The 21,668-nt window shown below is 34.6% G+C and overlaps 1 long non-coding RNA gene and 1 pseudogene across 1 annotated transcript; both read left to right on the top strand.

The window, feature by feature from the left end:
* Positions 1–16,966: 16,966 nt before the first annotated feature.
* Positions 16,967–18,721, top strand: LOC131623202 (uncharacterized). The gene is made up of 3 exons (XR_009290168.1): positions 16,967–17,456; positions 18,332–18,386; positions 18,503–18,721. It is a non-coding gene; the product is annotated as an uncharacterized LOC131623202 (long non-coding RNA).
* Positions 18,722–18,817: 96 nt separating this feature from the next.
* Positions 18,818–21,287, top strand: LOC131623218 (probable pectinesterase/pectinesterase inhibitor 44; annotated as a pseudogene).
* Positions 21,288–21,668: the final 381 nt, after the last annotated feature.

Here is a 21,668-nt window from a genome sequence, read left to right on the forward strand (position 1 = left end):
GAAAAACCATAGTCGCACATGGTCAAAGCAGATAAAAATACAAAGTCTTAGAATTAAAGGGAGAACTGTTACAAATATCATTATTAGCAATACGGTTACAATAATTAAATGGAACAACTCCCAAGGTTGATTGAAAAAGCATCCCACATGCTGCACCTTGGAGAAGCAACCTTAACACGTTACCAATTGTCATCATCACGCTAAAGATAAGTCTCTGCATTAAACAACACTTATCATTCATGATTTTACCAAGACAAAGCATTCAAAGTAATATTCAAACAAATATCAACGACTCTATTCAAACGGTAACACATCAAGCTATAAATATATCAAATTGCAAACTTGAGTATGTGCCCATTTTCATATACCAAAATACATTGAAGATACATTCAAAGTATGAACCCGTGGTGCAAATACAGAGTGAAAAAAAAGAGAAATCTTGAGAAGAAATTTGTAGAGAGAAGCTGAGCATGAAAGCAGAAAAGAAACTACAAGAAACCATGCTTCATAAATTCCACTAGAGGCAACACATACTCAATATGTGATAATCCAATGTGTTGTTATACACAAACCATATTCCTAAAATAAGTAAAGAAGAAATCTCTGTTGTTAAGCAGTATCCTCTGATGGAGTTATAAGAAATATACTAATACTTGACCAGGTCTAATATTGTTCATATTGGACGACTAAGGAAACTGAACACACTGATTTGTTGCTCGAAGAGTGTTTCATGTTTACTAATGTTAATCAATATGTCATCAGCTGTAACAAGCTTTAAGACCAGAATTGAAGAAGGAGAAGTTGAAGATCAATATGAAGAAGCAATTCACCAGAGCTGCTGCTCTAAATCTTCTTTCAGAAGATCATTTGAAGAAGCAACTCAAAGCAAAGATGATGCTCTGAATATGCTTGAAGAATAAATAAAGATCAAATCAGAAGCATTCAACAATAGATTTGTTGCTCTAAATCAGCTTAAGAATATTTGAAGATGAAGATCATCAAAGAAGAAGCAACCAAACAAGAGTTGATGCTCTTAATCTACTTACAAAATAAGAAGATCTCATCCAGAAGTTGAGGAAAAGAAGAATGCAAGATATTTGATTCTTGTATTTAAATGTAAAACACATAGAATTGTTGCTCGGAGTGTGTAATATCTTATAAACTTCTGATAGGATGTTTAGGCACCAAAAGTGACTTCTAGTCAGTGTATCATAAACAAATGTACTTAAGAATAAGAGAAATCTTCTTAGCTAAGAAGCACTCTTGTAATCTCCAGAAGATTGATGAACGTTATATCTCACTGAGATCATTGAACGATTCTTTATCAGAAGTTAGTCACAAGCAGTTGGCTTATGTAGAGTGAGTCACAAAAGGATGGTTGTTGATCCACTGTCGCGTGCGGATCAAAAACGAGTTAATTTGTAAAACTGTAGTTTAGCAACAATGACTCGAGTCGTATCGCAAGGATTCTTGTATTGTTAACCAAAGGAAAATCGATTATGGGGGGGGGGTTGTTTAGATCACAGAAAAATGATTATAAAATAAGCTGTTTTGTGAAAATAAGTGATTACGGAGTTAAGTTAATCTGCTGTTTCGATTCCTACTATCGTTGATAAATATAATTTTGTGGTTTCTATTCACATTCGAACACAATAACGATCAACAAGCGAGAATGGAATTATAAGAATTATGTTCCTCTTTCACCGGATTAAGCAAACGGATCAACAATTAGCGGAATAACGAATTAAGCAGACGATATAACACATACAAACTCAAGGAGCATAAATCAATCGAATTAACAATATTATTCTATGATAATTTGGATTAAGCAAACAAATGCAACAAAATAAGATTGATATGAATAGAAACTAAATTGCAAAATAATATTAACCTCGAGTCTTGGAATTCGAGTTACAGCAGATCAACTCAATAGGGATTATTCTCCATCGATTATTTCGTACAAGCTTCTGATTTTTGTGAATAGTCAATGGTGATGAACCGTGTTTCGGCTGCTGCTCTAGGAGAAACTAAGACAACCCGTTTTACAAACCAACTGGGTTAAACATACGACCTAGGCCCAAAAATAATGACCCGAAACTTAAATAAAACTAGTGCTGCAACTTTCTGGCCCTGCTAAAGTCCGATTCTGACTTCGACTCCAACATGCAAGTCGTATCTCTTTCTCTTAGCTTTTCGGAAATTATTAGAACGCCTCAATCGGATTCCTAGAGCTCCACTTATGATCATTTTATTGCAGACTACTAATGCTAAAAATAAAGTGCGAAAATCAAATTAAACCAAAAATAAACTAAATTAGAAAAACATTATAAAACCTAAGAAAAAAAAGAAAATCAAAGAAATTCTTAAGAACAAACATAGGAGAATGTGCATTATAATGCACTGATCAAATTCCCCCACACTTGAACTTTTGCATTCCGAGCAAAATAAAATTAAAACTCAAAAGAAACACCTAGCAATATTTACTCATTCTGGGCTACAAACTCTTGTGCAGTTAAGATTGCATCAATAGGTACTAATCTTGCACACTAAGGATATTGTAAGAACACAAATCTGCAATTGTGCGATCATAAGCCTCCTGAACACACAAACCACTTCGAATAGTGTTATTATGCTACAACCTAACTTTAATCATCCTCCTTTTTACTCTTTTTCATTCTGGCGCAATCACATTAAGCCCGTTATTTCCACACACTCATAGTAAGGCTACCGGTTAGTAACTATGATCCTTTTTTGCATGGGGTTCTGGTACCTAAGTAGTATACCCCTTTTATTCCCCAATTGTAGTTATGGGAGATCGGACCGTAATCCTCCCTAGCAAATTCAGTACCATAAACCTCTGAATCAACTAACAACGGGACTTGAAATCTCTTTTTTTTGTAGGTTTTACAACCGTTGGGTTAAGTGACTAGGTGAGAGTCACCCAACTTAGAAGGTGTGTTTCTTTTTATTTTTTAAAACTTGGATCACTCACTTATTTTCATCGGCCTCCTTACGTAGAGCATGTGTGAGATGGTGCCGACTGCAAAGATAAACTACTCAAGATCTATTAGAGAATGATAATTCAAGGCTATGTCATAATAAGTATTCAAATTAACTTCCATATGCAGGAGACTTACAGTGTTAATATGATACCGATCTTGTTAACTTTTCCCAAGTCTCCACAACTAACCATAAATTAATCTATAGCCTAAAACTTTCAAAAATATACTTTTTTTAAGAACTGAAAACAAAAAAAAAATGAAAGAAAACAAAACAAATAAATGATTCCCTCCCCCACACTTAAGACATACATTGTCCTCAATGAAAGAACATATATATAAAATAAGAGTGAGAGAAAGGAAAGAACACACCCGAGTAGTCAAGGAGGATATGTGATGACATAAGCAGCCTTTCTCAAAGAGATATAATCTAAACTTTCTTCTTCCAAAGTGGGGATCTCATGGAGTAGCTTTGGGTAATGCCCATTGAACTTGAAATTTTTATTAGTGCATTCACCTTTTATTCTAGGATCAAAGAAGAATCTTTGATAAGTAAAAGTGTTGAATGGGCACATGATCTTCTTTTCCACAACATCAGAGATCAAAAAATCGAGGGGCTGTCTCACTACTTTTGTTTCATCTTCCCCTTCAATTAAGACCCTATGCAGAATCATAGATGGGCTAATATTGAGAATTTCGGACAAAGTCCGCCCAATCACTGATCGGTCACCATTTCTACTCAATTTCGTCATACATTCGGCATAAGATCGCCATACTTGGTAACACTTTGTGGTTGTTTTTAAGTGTTTTTCTTGAATTCATCTAATTCTAGTTATTCTATGAGAAATGTGTTTTTAGGCCGTTTTCATTGTCAATCGGGTGCTTTTGATCTCGTTTGGTAATGGTTTCAGGTTAGCGTCAGATTGATGGAAGATCGTGTGGCCAAAAGAGGAGAAGAAAGAAGCAAAAAGCAAGGAAAAACATATGGGCAGAAGCGGACACGGTCTGACCGTGTCGCCTGACACGGCCGTGTCAGGCCTCAAGAAGAATTGACCCCTAAGACCAGAAGCTGACACGGTCTTCCCGTGTCAAGTGACACGGCCGTGTCAGCTGTGTGGACGAAATTTCTGAATTTTGGTTCTTTCCAATTTTCAAAGTTCCAGGGGCAGTTTGGGTATTCTGGCTGAGATCTGAAAACCTAGAGGGATTAAAAGAGGATTGAGAGACAAGGAGAAGACACTTTTGATTGTACGATAGAATTCAGACCAGAGGAGATAGCTTCATCAAGGAATTGGGAGACGAAGAGATTCAACGGTGGACACCATTGAAGATCAGAGTTCTCTTAATTGTTGTAATGTCTAAACTCTTTGATTTTGTTTTCTTGAATATTATGAAAGGCTAAACGTTCCAATGCCAGGGGGGTGTCCCTGATTTTAATTGTAATGACTATGATCTACGTATTTCTTTAATCAAGTATTCATGTGTTGCAATTTAATTATTTAATGTTTTTATGCTTTCTTTGTCGGCCAAACAAGGATTGATCTACGGTTAACGATCTGTAGGACTACGGTTGTTAAGGTTTTTAAACAATTAGATCTTATAGTTATCACCTAGGCCTAGGGATATCGAAAGGTTATTTGACCATTCTTGATTAATTACATCTTTGGCTTCCAAACCTGTGTTCTAAGGACTTAGGCATTAGGATTGCAACCCAAAAGGTTTTCACTAAGGACTTAGGAAAACACCCTTAAGAACAAATAGTTGCATCCTATGAACTTGTTGAAGAGATCTTTTTACAGAGTCATTATAAGGCAAATCATACACCTACCCTAGCATTACCTCAAATTACATCTAAGAGTCAAACTTTAATTTCAGCTTATTGTTATTATTTCTTTTATTTAAATTTACTTATTGCATTATAACAAAACACCTATTTGCTCTTTTGTTTAATTGACTTAAATAACTTGTGTTTCCTACGCAATCCTCGTGATCGATACTTGGGGTAAAACCCATTATAACTACACCGGTGAAAATAATACACTTGCTATTTTTCCGATCAAGTTTTTGGCGCCGTTGCCGGGGATTGCCAAAATATAAGTTTTATTTTAGTCAATTAAAATTTTATTGCTCTGCAATCAAAATTCTTTTTGCTGAAATTTTTATTTGCTTATTTTAATTTTAATTTTTTTTACTTATCTACTAATCGATTTCTAATCTTGTATGTGAGGCAAGGCCTCAGCTGAACTTCTTTTTGACGCAGAACCAGAAAGACTATTGAGAGAACGACTCCGAGAAGTCAAGCGAAAAAGACTGACATCGAAAGAAGACTCCCCTGTAGTTTCAGAATCAGAAGACGAAGAAATAATATCTATTCAGTCCGAGCAGTCAGATTCTGAGCCTGAAACTATGGCAGCTGATCCACCTCCTCCAGAGAGACTTTTGGGTGATTATGGAAGGGACAACGCACCGCTTGGAAGAATGACCATTGTAAACCAACCGGTCAATGTTGCACACTTCCAACTTCATCCTTCGACTATCCGATAGTTGGAGAGCAAGCCGTTTGCGGGAAGAATCAATGAAGATGCAAATAAGCATCTACAAAGATTCCTCACCACAACAACATCATTGAAGATTGAAGGCCATTCTTAAGAAGCCAAGAGACTCGTGATGTTCCCATTCACTTTATCCGAAGACGCGAAAGAGTGGTTTTACTCACTTCCAGCTGGAAGCATCACAACATGGCAACAAATGGAAACCGCTTTTCTTAACGAATACTTCCCCGCATCAGTTTTCATCCGAAAAAGATATGATATTGTAAACTTCAAGCAGAAAGAAGGGGAATCGTTGGGGGATGCATACAAAAGGTTCAAGAGATGTTTGGTTGCATGTCCTACTCATAATATGGACCCAACCGAGCAAATGCAAACTTTCGTAAATGGTCTCCGAATTAAGACAAAACAGCTGATTGATACAGCTGCCGGTGGATCAACTAATTTTTCAACAGCCACGGGTATCAAGAAGATCATAGAAGCTATTGCTGCTAATGAGCATATCGAGTTATATGACCGTGCAATGAGCCAACCGGAAGGTAAAATTGATTTGAAGCTTGCTGATCAGGTAGTTAAAATGGAAGACCAAATTGCAGCTGAAGTAGAAAGAAGACTGAAGAAGATGAATCTTAGTGAACAATAGGTAGCACAAATTGAACCAGCTGCCTCAATTGTATGTGAAATCTGTAGTGGACCATATTTTGCTATGCATTGTGTGGCAACGCAGGAACAGGTGGAACAGATTCATATGTTGAGGCAAAATAATCCATACGCCAATACTTATAATCCGGGTTGGAAAAATCATCCTAATTTCGCATGGAAGGACCAACAAGGAAACTTTCAAAAGCAAGGATCAACCCAATTTCAAACTCCAGCGCAATCACAACAACATAGACCCCCACAACAACAACTTCCATATCAACAACAATTCCAACATCATCCTCAACAATTTCAACAACAGGTACCAAAGAAAGAAGATTGGGAGATCGCTCTTGAAAAAGTGGCAACCCAAAACTCTCAGTTTCAAGAAGAGACAAGAGCCAACCTCAGGAACACTACGGCTTCAATAAAAAATCTTGAGGTTCAAATGGGTCAAATAGCACAACATCTCACTCTACAGGCACAAGGAAACTTTCCGAACGAAACTGTGAAAGATCAGAAAAATCTAGAGAAGATCAATGCTGTTACAACAAGGAGTAAAAAGGTGTTAGAATCGGAAAAAGAAAAAGAAGAGATAGATGATCCTATGGTGATAGAGGTAGATTTGGAAATAAGAGAGAACCCAAGAGAGCTAGAAATGGTGATACCACCGGTTAAACCAGCTGAAGAAAAAATTAAAAAAGGTGCTGAACCGGAAATTAAACTACCATTCCCTTCAAGAGTAACAAAGAAGAATTCAAAAGAGAAAGACTTTAAGAAGTTCACTAAATTGTTCAAAAGGTTAGAGGTGAATCTACCTTTTTTTGAAGCACTGGAGCACATGCCTTTGTTTAAGAGATTTATGGAGGTGTTTGCGAAAAAGAGATCACTAGGAGGAGAACCAAAAATTGTAATCGAGAAGTGTGGTATAGTCTCTTCAGCAAGAAAGATCCCAATTAAGAGGAAAGACCCTGGGCCGGTGGCGATACCATGCACTATCAAAAATATAGCATTTAAAAAGGTACTCCTCGATTCTGGTTCTAGTGTAAGTTTAATGCCGTTATCCATTTTCAAAAAGCTTGGATTAGAAAAGATTAATGAAAGTAAGACACAGTTGAGGTTCGTCGATCACACCGTTAAGAAATCCTATGGGGTAGCTGAAGATGTACTAGTGGAAGTGGATAAGTTTGTTTTCCCTGCTGACTTCCACATCATGGACATTCCGGAAGATGAAGAAACTCCTATCCTTCTTGGGAGACCCTTTTTGTCGACAGGCCGCTGTAATTTTGACGTTGAAAAAGGGACGCTAACGCTGAAATCATTTGATGAAGAAGTAACCTTGAAGATGTTAGGAATCAGGAAACATAGGTCAGATGTGAATGAGAAAACTTCAACTGGTATGACGAAAGGTGAACAAGAAGACAAAAATCTTAAAAATCTCCAAGAAAAAGTTTCAAGCATAGCCTCTCTGTTAGAACCAACTTATGTAGCCGCCAAAAGTCCTAAGAAAGCTAAGGAAATCGAGAAAAAGGTGGGAAGCAAATTGAAGAGAAAAATAATCCAGGCCTTTCATCTTTATGAGTTCGCAGTGGCGGAAGTAGCAAGCAACAAGGTTTGGAAATACCCCCCATAAAAAGGGTAATGGACCGTCGAGCCATGCGACGTTAAACGAAGCGCTTCGTGGGAGGCAACCCATGGTTTTAATAATTAATTTTTTCTGTTTATTTGTCTTATTTTTAGGAAATAAAAGAGGGCATCTCTAGTGAAATCTCGGAAGTGATCATTGGAGTGCAATACCCTCTGTAAGTAACCTCTCCAAGGCTTGTTCTAAAACATTGAGGCCAATGTTTAGTTCAAGTGTGGGAGGGGTTCTTTTCATTTGCTTTTAGTTGTTTTCCATTTTTGTTTTCTGTTTGTGTCTTGTGTTGACATTGTGTTATAAATTGAGTGATGGATGCCGAATGAATGATGATTGGTAGTTAGTGGATGAAAGGTGCAACCTGAACTTAATCTCTCGAGGTACTTTGGAAGTGGACATAGCCGAAAGTGTTAGACGCAATTTGAAGAACTGGACTGAGAAGGTAAGTGGTGAAATCGAGCCGAAAAGGAAAGTCACATGATATAAAGGGTGTGTTGAAGCTGCAAACTTAGCCTACATGGTGAGGATCATAAAATGCCAAACACATGTAAAGATCATCATGAGAGTGAAATCAGGTATGACCTTATCTCTCTAATTTTGCGTTTGTCCTACCGACACAGTACAAATATGAAATCACACACTGAGGCACTTGTTTGTTCCCCCTAGAACCTTTCTGTCCTTCATTTATTTTTGTTTTATCCCTTGTTAAACTCGTTGAGCCTGTCCCCCTTGTTTGTTCCAACCCACACATGTCATCCTTAACCATAATTCTATCATATTTGTTTGACACTTGTGTATTTATTGTTTCTTTTGAATTTGTGTGAAATTGTAAGTTTGGGGCGGTGCTTAAGAAAATAAAGGGCAAGTGTGATATACAAAAAAAAAGATAAGAAAAATATATAAAGCACAAGAAAAAAAAAAGAGAAAAAAAAATTAGTTTGAAACACTTGCCTAAAAAGATTTGAAAGACTCAAGCGATGTTGATTACCCGGTAATTAGGTAAAAAGGAGAGTCTAAGAAGAAACCCCTGTCGCACCCCAATTTTTGACCCACGCATTTTCAATCGTTTGACCATGTCGCATTCATATTTCATATGCACTCATCATTATTTCCTTTATTTTAATTCTTTTAGTCATCATAATTTAATTTCTTTCTTTTAATACTAATTTTGATTTGATTCTAATTTTAATTTAAATTTTAAATTTGAATTATTATTAAAGTTAAAATCAATTTTAATATCTTCTTTTTTATTTGTATATTCTTTAATTTGGTTATTACTAACAACTGTCTTTTTTTTATTTTGTATATTAATTTGTTACTAACCTTTTTTCTTCTTTCATTACTATTATTATTATTATTATTATTATTATTATTATTATTATTATTATTATTATTATTATTATTATTATTATTATTATTATTATTATTATTATTATTATTATTATTATTATTATTATTATTATTATTATTATTATTATTTTATTCCATTTTCGTCTTTTAAATCAAAAAATAGAAAAAAGGTTGGGACCACTTTGAGGCAATTCACAACAAAATTCTTGCTTTCTCCAAAATTCCAATAACAACGGTCCAAAAATCTGCGCCCTTGCTGCTCTGCATAAAACCCTGCTCATCTCTCCATAAAACTCCAAACTCTTTGCTGCCATGCCATGCCAAATACATCCAGCCAAAATTTGCACTGAAATAGCCAAGACATAAACCTACATCAAAAAGTATTGAAATCAGTCCATCAAATTGCTCAAAATTCTCAAACATTTTCCCCCTAAAACTCATTTCAGTTTACCTATAAAAAAGGGAGATTCAGCACAAAAAGGAGAGGACTCTTAGCTAGACCTCTGCTGAAATTGCTTCAACAGCGAAAAATCTCAGCTTCACAGAGAAAACCTTCATACAATCATTGAACACAACACACCATGTCCACAAACCATTCCCGCCCAAAATCGTGACCCTCTCACTCACTCGAACTGCAACACACAAACTTCACAACTCCGATGAACACACCAATCGCAACACCACGCGTACGAGCTTCGTCAACACCGGAGCTTCGTTACAACGACTCATCTCAGAAAGACAAAGAAGAAGCGAGGGAGAGTTTATGAATGAAGCAATCCAGCATCTTACCTGAGTTGGTTGTCGACTTCGGCGGAAATTTCATCATACGGTAACCTCAAAATCTCAACGTTTCACCGCTGTTTGACATGATAATGACTCTGTAATAATGTTGAATATTTTCTTCATGATTATTCATTGAATTTGCACTTGTTTTAGATCAATTTGTAAAATAGAGTTCTTCGCCTTTAGGTAAGGATTGGGGTTTTGGTAGTTGTAGCTTGTGCTTTTGATTTTAGAAAAAAGAGAGGGGGATTTTCGTTGAGAGATTTTGAGATATGTAGACTGAATGAGAGTCGGTTCTTTCTGCAGAAAAAATGGAAACCGAGTGAGTGAGGGAGAAAGGTATAGGTGCCGCTGCTTTGTGTTTTTTTTAGGTTTTTGTTGTTGCTAGAGTTGGAGCCGGATCCGGGTTCCATTTGACCCGACCCGGGTGGCCCAACTAGTTTAGTTTTTTTATTATTTTATTCTTCTTACTGGTAGTTTTTTTTATATCTTGGGCCTTAACCCCATTGTTCTTTTTATTACCACCCCCTTTTTATTTACTTTTTCTCTTTTAGCCCATTAGTGATTTTGTTTTGTTTTGATTATCTTTGTTATCGTTTTTTTTATGTTAATTGAACAAAATACAAAAATATCTAATCATAGTTTCTTTTTTTATATATTATATTATAAAACAAAAAATATTAGATTAATCTTTCAATACAAAAATAAATAAACTTTGGTCCAACGCCAAGTCGCTACAAATATATTTTCTCGATCCAACGTCGAGGTTCTTCTTTTCGAAAACCTTTTTCTTTAAACCGTACCAAAAGTTCGAGTGACAAGAAGTGTACACCTCTTGAATACCTCGATTCTTTTGGATCAAAACTTTTTCTTAAAACTTTTCTTAATCAAAACGATCAAGTGACAAGAAGTGCACACCTCTTGAATACCTTGATCCTTTGAAACTAAAACACATTAATCAAATCAAAAGATTAAGTGACAAGGGGTGAACACCTCTTGAATACCTTGATCTTTTGAATTAAATCATATTAATCAAACCGAAAGATCAAGTGACAAGAAGTGAACACCTCTTGAATACCTTGATCTTTTGAATCAAAACACACTAATCAAACCAAGAGGTTAACTGACAAGGGGTGAATACCTCTTGAATACCTTGATCTTTTGAATCAAAACATATTAATCAAACCAAAAGATCATGTGACAAGAAGTGCACACCTCTTGAATACCTTGATCTTTTGAATAAAAACACATTAATCAAACCGAAAGATCCTGTGACAAGAAGTGCACACCTCTTGAATACCTTGATCTTTTGAACCAAAACAAATTAATTAACTTGGACAACAAGTGATAATGGGGCTCGCTTCTGTTCAATACCTTGGGTAAAAACGCGCTAGGTGAACACCTATGCTCAATCCTTTGCTAAATGTCCCTTTAAAACAAAACTTCAACTTCATTCAACCTTTTTTGCCTTATGGCTTTTAAAACTCTTTTTATAAACGAGACACTTCGTAAATTTCAAAATGCGAACATACTTCCACATGTGAAGATCGAATATCTTCCACTCAAATGCGATGATGGCCAAAATCATGTCTTATCTTGATTTAGTCATCCATTCTTGTAGTGATATCATATCCATGTGCGCGTAGTATTTCCATTTGAAAGCGATCGAGTACCTCTCGCTAAAATCAACCAACAAACATTTTGTGGTTCGTAGCCCGAACTACGATTGCTCTGACTTTCCCATTGCACTAGGGAATACGTAGGCACAAGATACAAACGTCTTGGCGAGCATAATAATAAAAAATCTTTTCTTTTTCTTTATAATAATAAAAATCCTAAAAAACATTTCTTTTATCTTTTCTCGATTAATAAGCTAAAGAACACAAACATTATACTAACACTCAAACACGAAACTAACTAAATGGGTCCCATCGAGTACGATGGAGGTGAGGGGTGCTAATACCTTCCCCTTGCTTAACCGACTCCCGAACCCTAATTTGGTTACGAACGGCCATCTTATCCATTTCTTTTATCTGTGGGTTTTATCGATATTTTCCCTTTCCTTTTGGAATAAATAAAGTTCGGTGGCGACTCTGTTGTACCTCGAACGCGTGCAAACACGTCGAGTCACATTTTTACCGCTACAACCCCCTCACACAAAATCGAACACAAAGACAAGAAAAATAACATAAGTGCTAGTTCATAAATCATTTGCATATCAATCTCTTGTTTATCTTTTCTTCCACCTGAGCCCTGTTACAACCCAAAAAGTCCTCAAAAGTGTGTGAACTCTTTTTGTTTAGTGAAAGTAGGATGTATGCAAAGTCAAGGGTTGATATTGCATATCGTGATGTTGAGCGAAAAACACTCTAACCCTGAGAGACAATGTGAGAAGTGTGAAAATTTTGCAGGTGAAATACACTCTGTTGTGAAGTGTGATGGACAACAAGGTTCGATAAGCCCAAAAGCCTAATCAAGAAAGAGAAGTAAGTTGCGAAAGACATCGACTATGTTGTGGAAATGAAAAGTTTAAGGTGAGCTCTGTTTGATCTCTTGCATCACTTGAGGACAAGCAATGAGATAAGTTTGGGGTTGTGATCGGTCACCATTTCTACTCAATTTCGTCATACATTTGGCATAAGATCGCCATACTTGGTAACACTTTGTGGTTGTTTTTAAGTGTTTTTCTTGAATTCATCTAATTCTAGTTTTTCTATGAGCAATGTGTTTTTAGGTCGTTTTCATTGTCAATCGGGTGCTTTTGATCTCGTTTGGTAATGGTTTCAGGTTAGCGTCAGATTGGTGGAAAATCGTGTGGCCAAAAGAGGAGAAGAAAGAAGCAAAAAGCAAGGAAACAACATATGGGCAGAAGCGGACACGGTCTGACCGTGTCGCCTGACACGGTCGTGTCATGCCTCAAGAAGAATTGACCCCTAAGACCAGATGCTGACACGGTCTGCCCGTGTCAAGTGACACGGCCGTGTCAGTTGTGCGGACAAAATTTCTGAATTTTGGTTCTTTCCAATTTTTAAAGTTCCAGGGGCAGTTTGGGTATTCTGGCTGAGATCTGAAAACCTAGAGGGATTAAAAGAGGATTGAGAGACAAGGAGAAGACACTTTTGATTGTACGATAGAATTCAGACCAGAGGAGATAGCTTCATCAAGGAATTGGGAGACGAAGAGATTCAACGGTGGACACCATTGAATATCAGAGTTCTCTTAATTGTTGTAATGTCTAAACTCTTTGATTTTGTTTTCTTGAATATTATGTAAGGCTAAACCCCCCAATGCTAGGGGGGTGTCCCTGATTTTAATTGTAATGACTATGATCTACGTATTTCTTTAATCAAGTATTCATGTGTTGCAATTTAATTGTTTAATGTTTTTATGCTTTCTTTGTCGGCCAAACAAGGATTGATCTACGGTTAACGATCTGTAGGACTACGGTTGTTAAGGTTTTTAAACAATTAGATCTTATAGTTATCACCTAGGCCTGGGGATATCGAAAGGTTATTTGAACATTCTTGATTAATTACATCTTTGGCTTCCAAACCTATGTTCTAAGGACTTAGGCATTAGGATTGCAACCCAAAAGGTTTTCACTAAGGACTTGGGAAAACACCCTTAAGAACAAATAGTTGCATCCTATGAACTTGTTGAAGAGATCTTTTTACAGAGTCATTATAAGGCAAATCATACACCTACCCTGGCATTACCTCAAATTACATCTAAGAGTCAAACTTTAATTTCAGCTTATTGTTATTATTTCTTTTATTTAAATTTACTTATTGCATTATAACAAAACACCTATTTGCTCTTTTGTTTAATTGACTTAAATAACTTGTGTTTCCTACGCAATCCTCGTGATCGATACTTGGGGTAAAACCCATTATAACTACACCGGTGAAAATAGTACACTTGCTATTTTTCTGATAAATCACCTTCTTATGCTTCTTCAAAATCTGCAAAGTCTTATTTTCTTGATCAAAATCAAGGTTAGAAGAAGTTATAACCGGCAGCATTTCATTCATCTCTAAATAAGCATATTTAAGATTTTCAGGAATTGGTTTTAGCTCAGGAAAATGTGGCTGCTCAATGGAAGGAGTGCTTGGGGCATCCGGGATGTGAAGAGTATCAGCTGCATGAAGAACTTCATCGATAACAACTTCACCTGTAGTAGATATGTTACCCTGCAAGGCAGCATCAATCTCAACACATACACACAAATATTAGTGTCAGTACAATCAGAACATGAGTAGACATCATCAAAATCAGACAGTGATGGAAAATCATATGCAAGCAAAACGATATAAGTATCATCAACAGTTTCAGAAAGCAACTCTATTTGAAAAACAGAATGCTCTTCCAAGGGTTGTTGGTTTGATCCTTGAGCTTGGTGCATTGCATTCAATAAAGTGGCAAGTCGTCCAATTTGTGTTTGCAAAGTCTGAAGAGTATAATCTATTTTTTGTTGATACTGAAGATTATTTGCAGCCATTTCTTTGACAATATCCTCTAGTGAAGGTTCGGAAGGTGCACAACACATAACCTCAAATTCATTCAGATGCTTATGCAGATCCTCACCTGTAAAACCATTAAATCTAGGAAACAAATGTATTAAACCAGATTTCAATTCAAAAGGTACATTAACATCAGGATACTCAATGCATAAGTTCGCATCAGGGGCAGCCAACTGCCTTAAGGTTCTTTGTTCATCCATGTTATCAACAAACACAAAGATTGGTACTCCAAAAGAGAGACTGATTCAAAAAACTTGCAGACACTGAGTCAAATAACTTCCAAGATATCATTGTTTTCTCCAAAACTAAGCTTATTTTTGTAAGAAAATTCATTATTTAGAGTTTGTATCACCTTGTTTCAAAAAGGAAATATTAAATTATGGTGATGTTAGGAGTTAAATTATATTGGCCAAGTCTGATAATTTGTTTCTTCTCAAGAAATATTTTATGTCCCTTGGATCAGAAATAAGTTAATCCTGATCTTCAACAAGGATTATATTTTAAGAGAGTATTACTCTCGATTGTCTTGGATGTAGAAGAATAAAATGTCCTTCGGAATGTTTTGACATTGTACTGTGGAAAAATGTTTTTAATCCAAACATTCAAGGATGTCAGTATGCTTAGCTTAAAGCATTCTACTGAACATATCCTACTCTAGGGCCTTGCTGTAGGCTATAAGGGTAATCTAGGAATTTTGTACTGCTAAAGAAATAGAGCTATAACTTTTTGGAAGACTTGTTAACAACATTTCTTTCTTCCTCATCTAGTGATGCGTAAAAACTCAGAGAAACATGTTCCAGTGACATACAGAATGTCAGTTCAAATGTTGGAACATTTGTTTTCAGTAGTCAATGCTTGTGAAAGGAAAAAGGAGAACAAAAGAATATCCCTCTCACATAATAAGTGGTGCAATGTTTCAATGATGATTTCACGTATTTCAAGCACTCTCTCATTGACCAAGTTTTCGTTACAAGTAAATCATCGTTACAACCAAGGTAACTAACTCTCTTTGAACTTAAAAATCTTACTAGTTGCTCCTTCTCTTAAGCTGCGTTTATTTACGAACATATCAAAAAAATGGTGGGGACAAAAAGGATCTTCTGCTAAAATCCAAAAAGGATGAGACTACTAACCCAAAGAAGACTGTGTCCAATATTGGAACATTTATTAGAGCATCAGTAATAGGAAAGTAATTTGTGTAAAAGATGAAGTCATTTAAGAAAAATTATGTTCAAGATTCTAACTTAAAAGCCGATGAAGATTGGGTCAACTACAAGGACTCGGGTGGAAGAATTGGGTAGTTTTAGTTTTGTTGCTTTTTTTTGTGTCTATCAAATCTTTTAAAAAAATTGATGTTTCTTGTTTTCTTCTTTAGTAGGTGTCTTTTCACACTCACTTTGTTTTTGTCAATTTTTTGTCAACTTTTTTAACTTAAAAATTAGATTGTTTATTTATTTTGATACTAATTTGTATATAATCATAAAAATTACATGGTATGTAATACTTTATTTTACATTTTAATCTACAATAATATTTTTTAACGACATATTTTGGGGAAGTTAGGGTTCTAAGCAATTTGAAATTGGGGATGTTAATGTTACTTATTTCAGTCATAAAAATTTAACGACATATTGGGGACCGCTGCTACAATAATATTTTTTTAACGACATATTTTGACAAAATTTATTTATTTTCTTATTTAAGAGTAATTATTATTGAACATGGTAACTCAATTGATAAATATTTAAATTATTATTAAGTTAGGTATTAATAACAGATTTAAATTAAAGACTTCACTATAGATGAACTTTTAATTATTATTACTTCGTCTAAAATATAAAAAAAAAAATAATTCTTTTATTAGTACAACTACAATTCTCTTTATTATTAAAAAATAAAATCTTTGATTTTAATTTAGTAATGAACATTTTCATACTCAAACTCAAAAATGAATAAAACATAAAATCTTTGATTTTATTTTAGTAATGAACATTTTCATACTCAAACTCAAAAATGAATAAAAAATCAAATGTTTGATTTTATTTTAGTAAGAACATTTTCATACTCAAACTCAAAAATGAATAAAAAATCAAATGTTTGATTTTATTTTAGTAATGAACATTTTCATACTCAAACTAAAAAATGAATAAAAAATCAAATGTTTGATTTTATTTTAGTAATGAACATTTTCATACTCAAACTCAAAAATGAATAAAAAATCATCTCTGTAACCATATACAACGTATGTATTTACTTTCTTTTTTTCATGAAGAGCCAATTTTAATTATTACATTACAGAGAGTTGTTGCAAAGTCTCAGTAACTCAATTTGGAAATGCATGTGCATAATATCATATCGATTCTGTGACCCTATTAAGAATGATACATAAAAGAAATATGGTTATAAAAGCAATGTATTGAAGAGCATTTTTACAAACTAAAACATTGCAGCAATGGCTTCCATTCACATTCACATTGTCACTAGGGGTGGACAAAACCCGACGACCCAGTAAAAACAAGTTAAACCGAACCGAAATATTGATTCTGGGCGGGTTCAAATGGATCAAATGGGTCACCGGGTTATTAATGCAGGTTTGACTGGGTTGAATTGGGCGGAAGCGGGTGAAGAAAAATTCACCGTAGGTACCTGAACCCGCCCGTAGAGACAAACATAGCCATAGTATTATTTTCTTTCTCCCAAACAAGCCTTTACATATTTTTCTCTTTTAGATTCTCTCTCAGTTTAGAGACTCGCAAAACCTAGAGTCTCACAACCACCACCACCACTCTTCGTCAAATTTGTATTACCACCCTTTCCTCTTTCAGTTTCTCACTCTCACTGTTGTCATCCTCTTGCCGTCGCCATGACTCTCACACTCAACGCTGTCACTACCACCAATGAACAATAATAATATTTAATCTTGAAGATAGATATGGTTTTTTGAAGACAAATCTCTCCTTCAACCATTCACACAAAGGTTAGAGAATTTTTCTCTCTACTTTCTATATTCTGTGTATGTTCTTCACTTATTTAAAAGAGGGTTTATTGCTATAGAGTTAATTTTTTTTAGTTTTGTAATTTATCAACTTTACTATTATTTTTTTTAATTTTCTAATGATTGGTTATCATGAACTCGAATCTGCTGTGCATGTTCAGATCTGTAAGGTTAGAGTTATTTTAGTTGATTTGGTTTCTGTTTCTTTTTTTCATTTTAAATTTTTTTATGTTAGAGTTATTTGTTTTTTATGTCAGTTTATAACTACTGTCTCATGAAATTAGAACACCGATGAATGGAATTTTAGGTAGCTTCAAGATTCTTTCTCTCCTTGCCTTAGATGTAAGATACGTGTTCGTGCCTTTAACTTTCTCGTTAATGATGTTAGCGTAGAACTCTATATTATTTTAGGAATGCTTGGTCTGCTGCTACGGGATTATCGTTGATGGTCTGTGTCAAAGACTTGAAATTAGAACACTGATGAATGACACTGAAAAACTCAACTTTTATGGTCATTTTGATACTTCTAAACCTTTACAACCATCTGTTTGCTTTTAACTCAGCTAGGAAATTATGATACATCAGTACAATTGTGAAAAACTTTAGGGAAAATAGTAGCTAGTTGCATGTGATTTTCATAGTTCAATTTACTTTAGTTTTAAATATGTGACAATGAGGTTCGAGTGAAACATCTAGTGTCTTAGTCTTCCCTCACTGTTTTGCTTATGCTGGTTGCAAGATTCATGCAATGGTAATAATTATTTTTATATTTTAAATGATTCAATTTGTATCTTAGTCGTCTTAGTCTTCTATATGATTTGTCCCTTGACACATCTTATCTTTTTTCTTCATAGCAGGTTTGCAGGTTGGTCCTTTGACACATCTCTCAGGCATTGAGAAAAATTGAACTATGTAAGTTTAGTAAGTTGATGGTTTGCTATCTTATAATTGATTTAAATCACATTTCTTTTACAATATGTTTATCTTAGGTCTCAGTATTTTAAGATTGTGAACCATTATGGATTCAGATAACTACAAGTTAAGCTGCTCAGAAGGGGAAAGGAAAAAAATACAAAAGAAAATGGACCCCTGGTTGGTTCCTATTATTTGAGTCATTATCATTCCATAATTCTGGAGTACTTTTTGTATTCCATTTCTTAATAATGTCTGCTAACATTTGTTATGGATTCTACAAAATACTTATATTTATTTTGTATTTATGTGAATTTTATTTATGTTGAATTAAAGTTGTAGTAATTTGTAACTCATCCAATAACCCGATTAAACCGCTTGTATTAACCCGCGGCCCGTAAGAACCCAACCCGGCAAAACCGATTAAGAAAATGGGCGGAAATGGGTTTACATTGTTCAACCGCGGGTTCGGTTGGGTGCGGCTTTTGGGCCCGAAACCGCCCAACCCGGCCCGTTGTCCAGCCCTAATTGTCACCATACTTCTTCTCTTTGCCACTACATGTCATGCTGTTGATTCCGAGGATGTTTCATTGCATGACTTTCGTGTTCCTGACGTTGTAGTTGCTGCAGATGGAACCGGAAACTTTACAAGAGTGATTGATGCGCTACTGTCAGCACCTATTCGCAGCAAGATACGTTACGTCATACACGTCAAGAAGGGGATTTATAATGAACATGTTATTGTTCTTGAAGAAAAATGGAACATCGTTATGGTTGGCGATGGCATGGATGCCACAATTATCACTGGTAGTTTGAGTGTGAAGCATGACCACTTGAGCACCCCCGAAACAGCTACCTTTAGTAAGAAAATTTACAAGCTTCTACTTATATATTTTGACATGTTCTATTCAATTTTATTTTATATGATTTCACAAAAAGTAATGTGTAAATGTATTTGTTAGATTTGTCGTTGGAAGTAGGGGTGTGCAAAAATATGGTTAATTGAACCATATACTTAAACTGAATTGGATTGAACGTTAATGAACTGAACCACATATTATAAACAATCCAGTTAACCAAATTTAAACTTCTTTGAACTGTTTATCTATTTTATTTTTAATTTTTTTTATAAATTTTCAAAAATTTTAAAAACAACTCTCGGTATATTATAAAGACTAAATATAACAAATTTTATACTATGTTAATAATATTGTGTCAGCTTTTCCTTTTTAAATTGCAAATGACTAATCAATTTATTTGATGGAATATATGAATAAATTGTTTTTTATCTTGATTAATCAATTCCAAAAAGCTTAGTAATTTGTTAATGATTTCATAATCTATCAATGAAGTTTGTATCTACCAGAAAATTTAATGTTTCAGAATTTTTTAAAGTTATCTAATGTAAATGTAGTGTCAGTGAACAATTGAACCATTCTGCAAGGCACTTCTCAAGTCTTCTCTTCAACTTCTGACTCTTGTTCCATTTTATCTTCAGGCTTTTTTCACTTTACTATTTGTATGTTCCTTCCTACTTGCGATTGGAAATTCATTTCTTTTTCTCAGTTTGTGAATAGGTTCATATATCAGTTTCATTAAAATATCAATGTAGGATAAGTTTACATATAAGCCATTTTCATTAAAATATCAATGTAGGATAAGTTTACATATAAGCCATTGCAATCTAATAATTCAGATCAAAATTAATTTTACAATTCTTTCAATTTTTTCTCATCTCTATTAGATTTCATGCAAGATAATATCATATTCTCGAGTTTTGCTTTCAAAGATATTATATGTTGTATGCACAAACAATAGTATGTTTTCTTAACTTTGCAATTTATATATATATATATATATTATATATATATATATATATATATATATATATAATTATTTATTTATTTTTTATAAATAAAATTTCAAAATAAATTGATTTTAAAACAATTTGTAATATAAAACTAGTTTGCAACTACAAACTGGTTTTAAACCAGTTTATATATACAAACCGGTTTAAACTAGTTTATAACTGTATTGAAACTGTTTAAATAGTTAACTGAATTGTTGTTAATGTGGTTATTAATAATTGAACTGAACTATTTATATGGTTCAATTCAGTGCAGTTCATGAACCATGAACACCCCTAGTTGGAAGACTGTATTAGTTTATCTCATATTTTTCATTATTTTATGAAGCTGTTTCAGGCAATGGATTTATTGCACAAGATATGTCATTTGAGAACACTGCAGGGGCTCTAAACGGCCAAGCTGTGGCATTATATTCAACCTCAGACAAATCTGTCTTTTATCGATGTGGAATTTCGGCTACCAAGACAGTTTGTTAGCTGACTCCGGTCGTCAATACTATAGGGAATGTAGAATCCGCGGAAGTGCGGATTATATATTTGGGAGAGCCGCCGTGGTGTTTCAATACTGTCAAATATTGGTTAAAAAAGGGTCAACCAACCAAAATCCCATCACGGCCCAGGGTGGACCACACGATAAGCAAACTACTTTTGGTTTCACATTCCAGTTTTGCAACATCTCGGCCGATTTGGATCTTATTCCCTTCCTTAACTCGACTCGTAGTTATCTCGGACGACCATGGATGAATTACTCCAAAGTCATCTTTATGGAATGTCACATAAGTGAGGTGATAAATGGTGAGGGATGGCTCAAGTGGGGTGGCACCGACCAAGCACAAGATACACTTTACTATGCTGAATATAAAAATTATGGCTTAGGAGCCGGAGTAAAGAATCGAGTTAAATGGCCAGGGTACCATGCTCTTATTTATCCTAAACAGGCTTTAAACTTCACGGTTGCTCATTTGATTTCTGGATATTATTGGTTACCATCCACCGGTGTACCTTTTACTCCTTACTTTGGAAGTGGAAAATGAGAAGTGGTTGCAGAAAAACATAACTATATCTATGTAGTATTTCCTTTCATTAATTAGGTTCTAGTTCATAATTTATAGTACAAGTGTTAAAGTTTAAAGATTAATTATGCAATTACAATTGCTATATAGTTTAAGTATTAGAGTTTGAAGGTTGATTAAGCAATTACAATTGCTATATAGTTTAAGTGTTAGACTTGATTCCTGTTTGATAGCTGCTAAGCTTATGAATATGTATTATTGCTTGCATATGAATTGATATTTGATGTTTGGTAATTTGGCATTTTAGTTCTTATGTTAGGCTTATGATGATTATCCATTTCATAATGCATTTCAGACAATTCCGTGGTCAGCAATATCTTAATATAAGGTCTTGGGGATTTT

Source organism: Vicia villosa, unplaced genomic scaffold (assembly GCF_029867415.1).
Source record: "Vicia villosa cultivar HV-30 ecotype Madison, WI unplaced genomic scaffold, Vvil1.0 ctg.000058F_1_1, whole genome shotgun sequence".
NCBI lineage: Eukaryota > Viridiplantae > Streptophyta > Magnoliopsida > Fabales > Fabaceae > Vicia > Vicia villosa.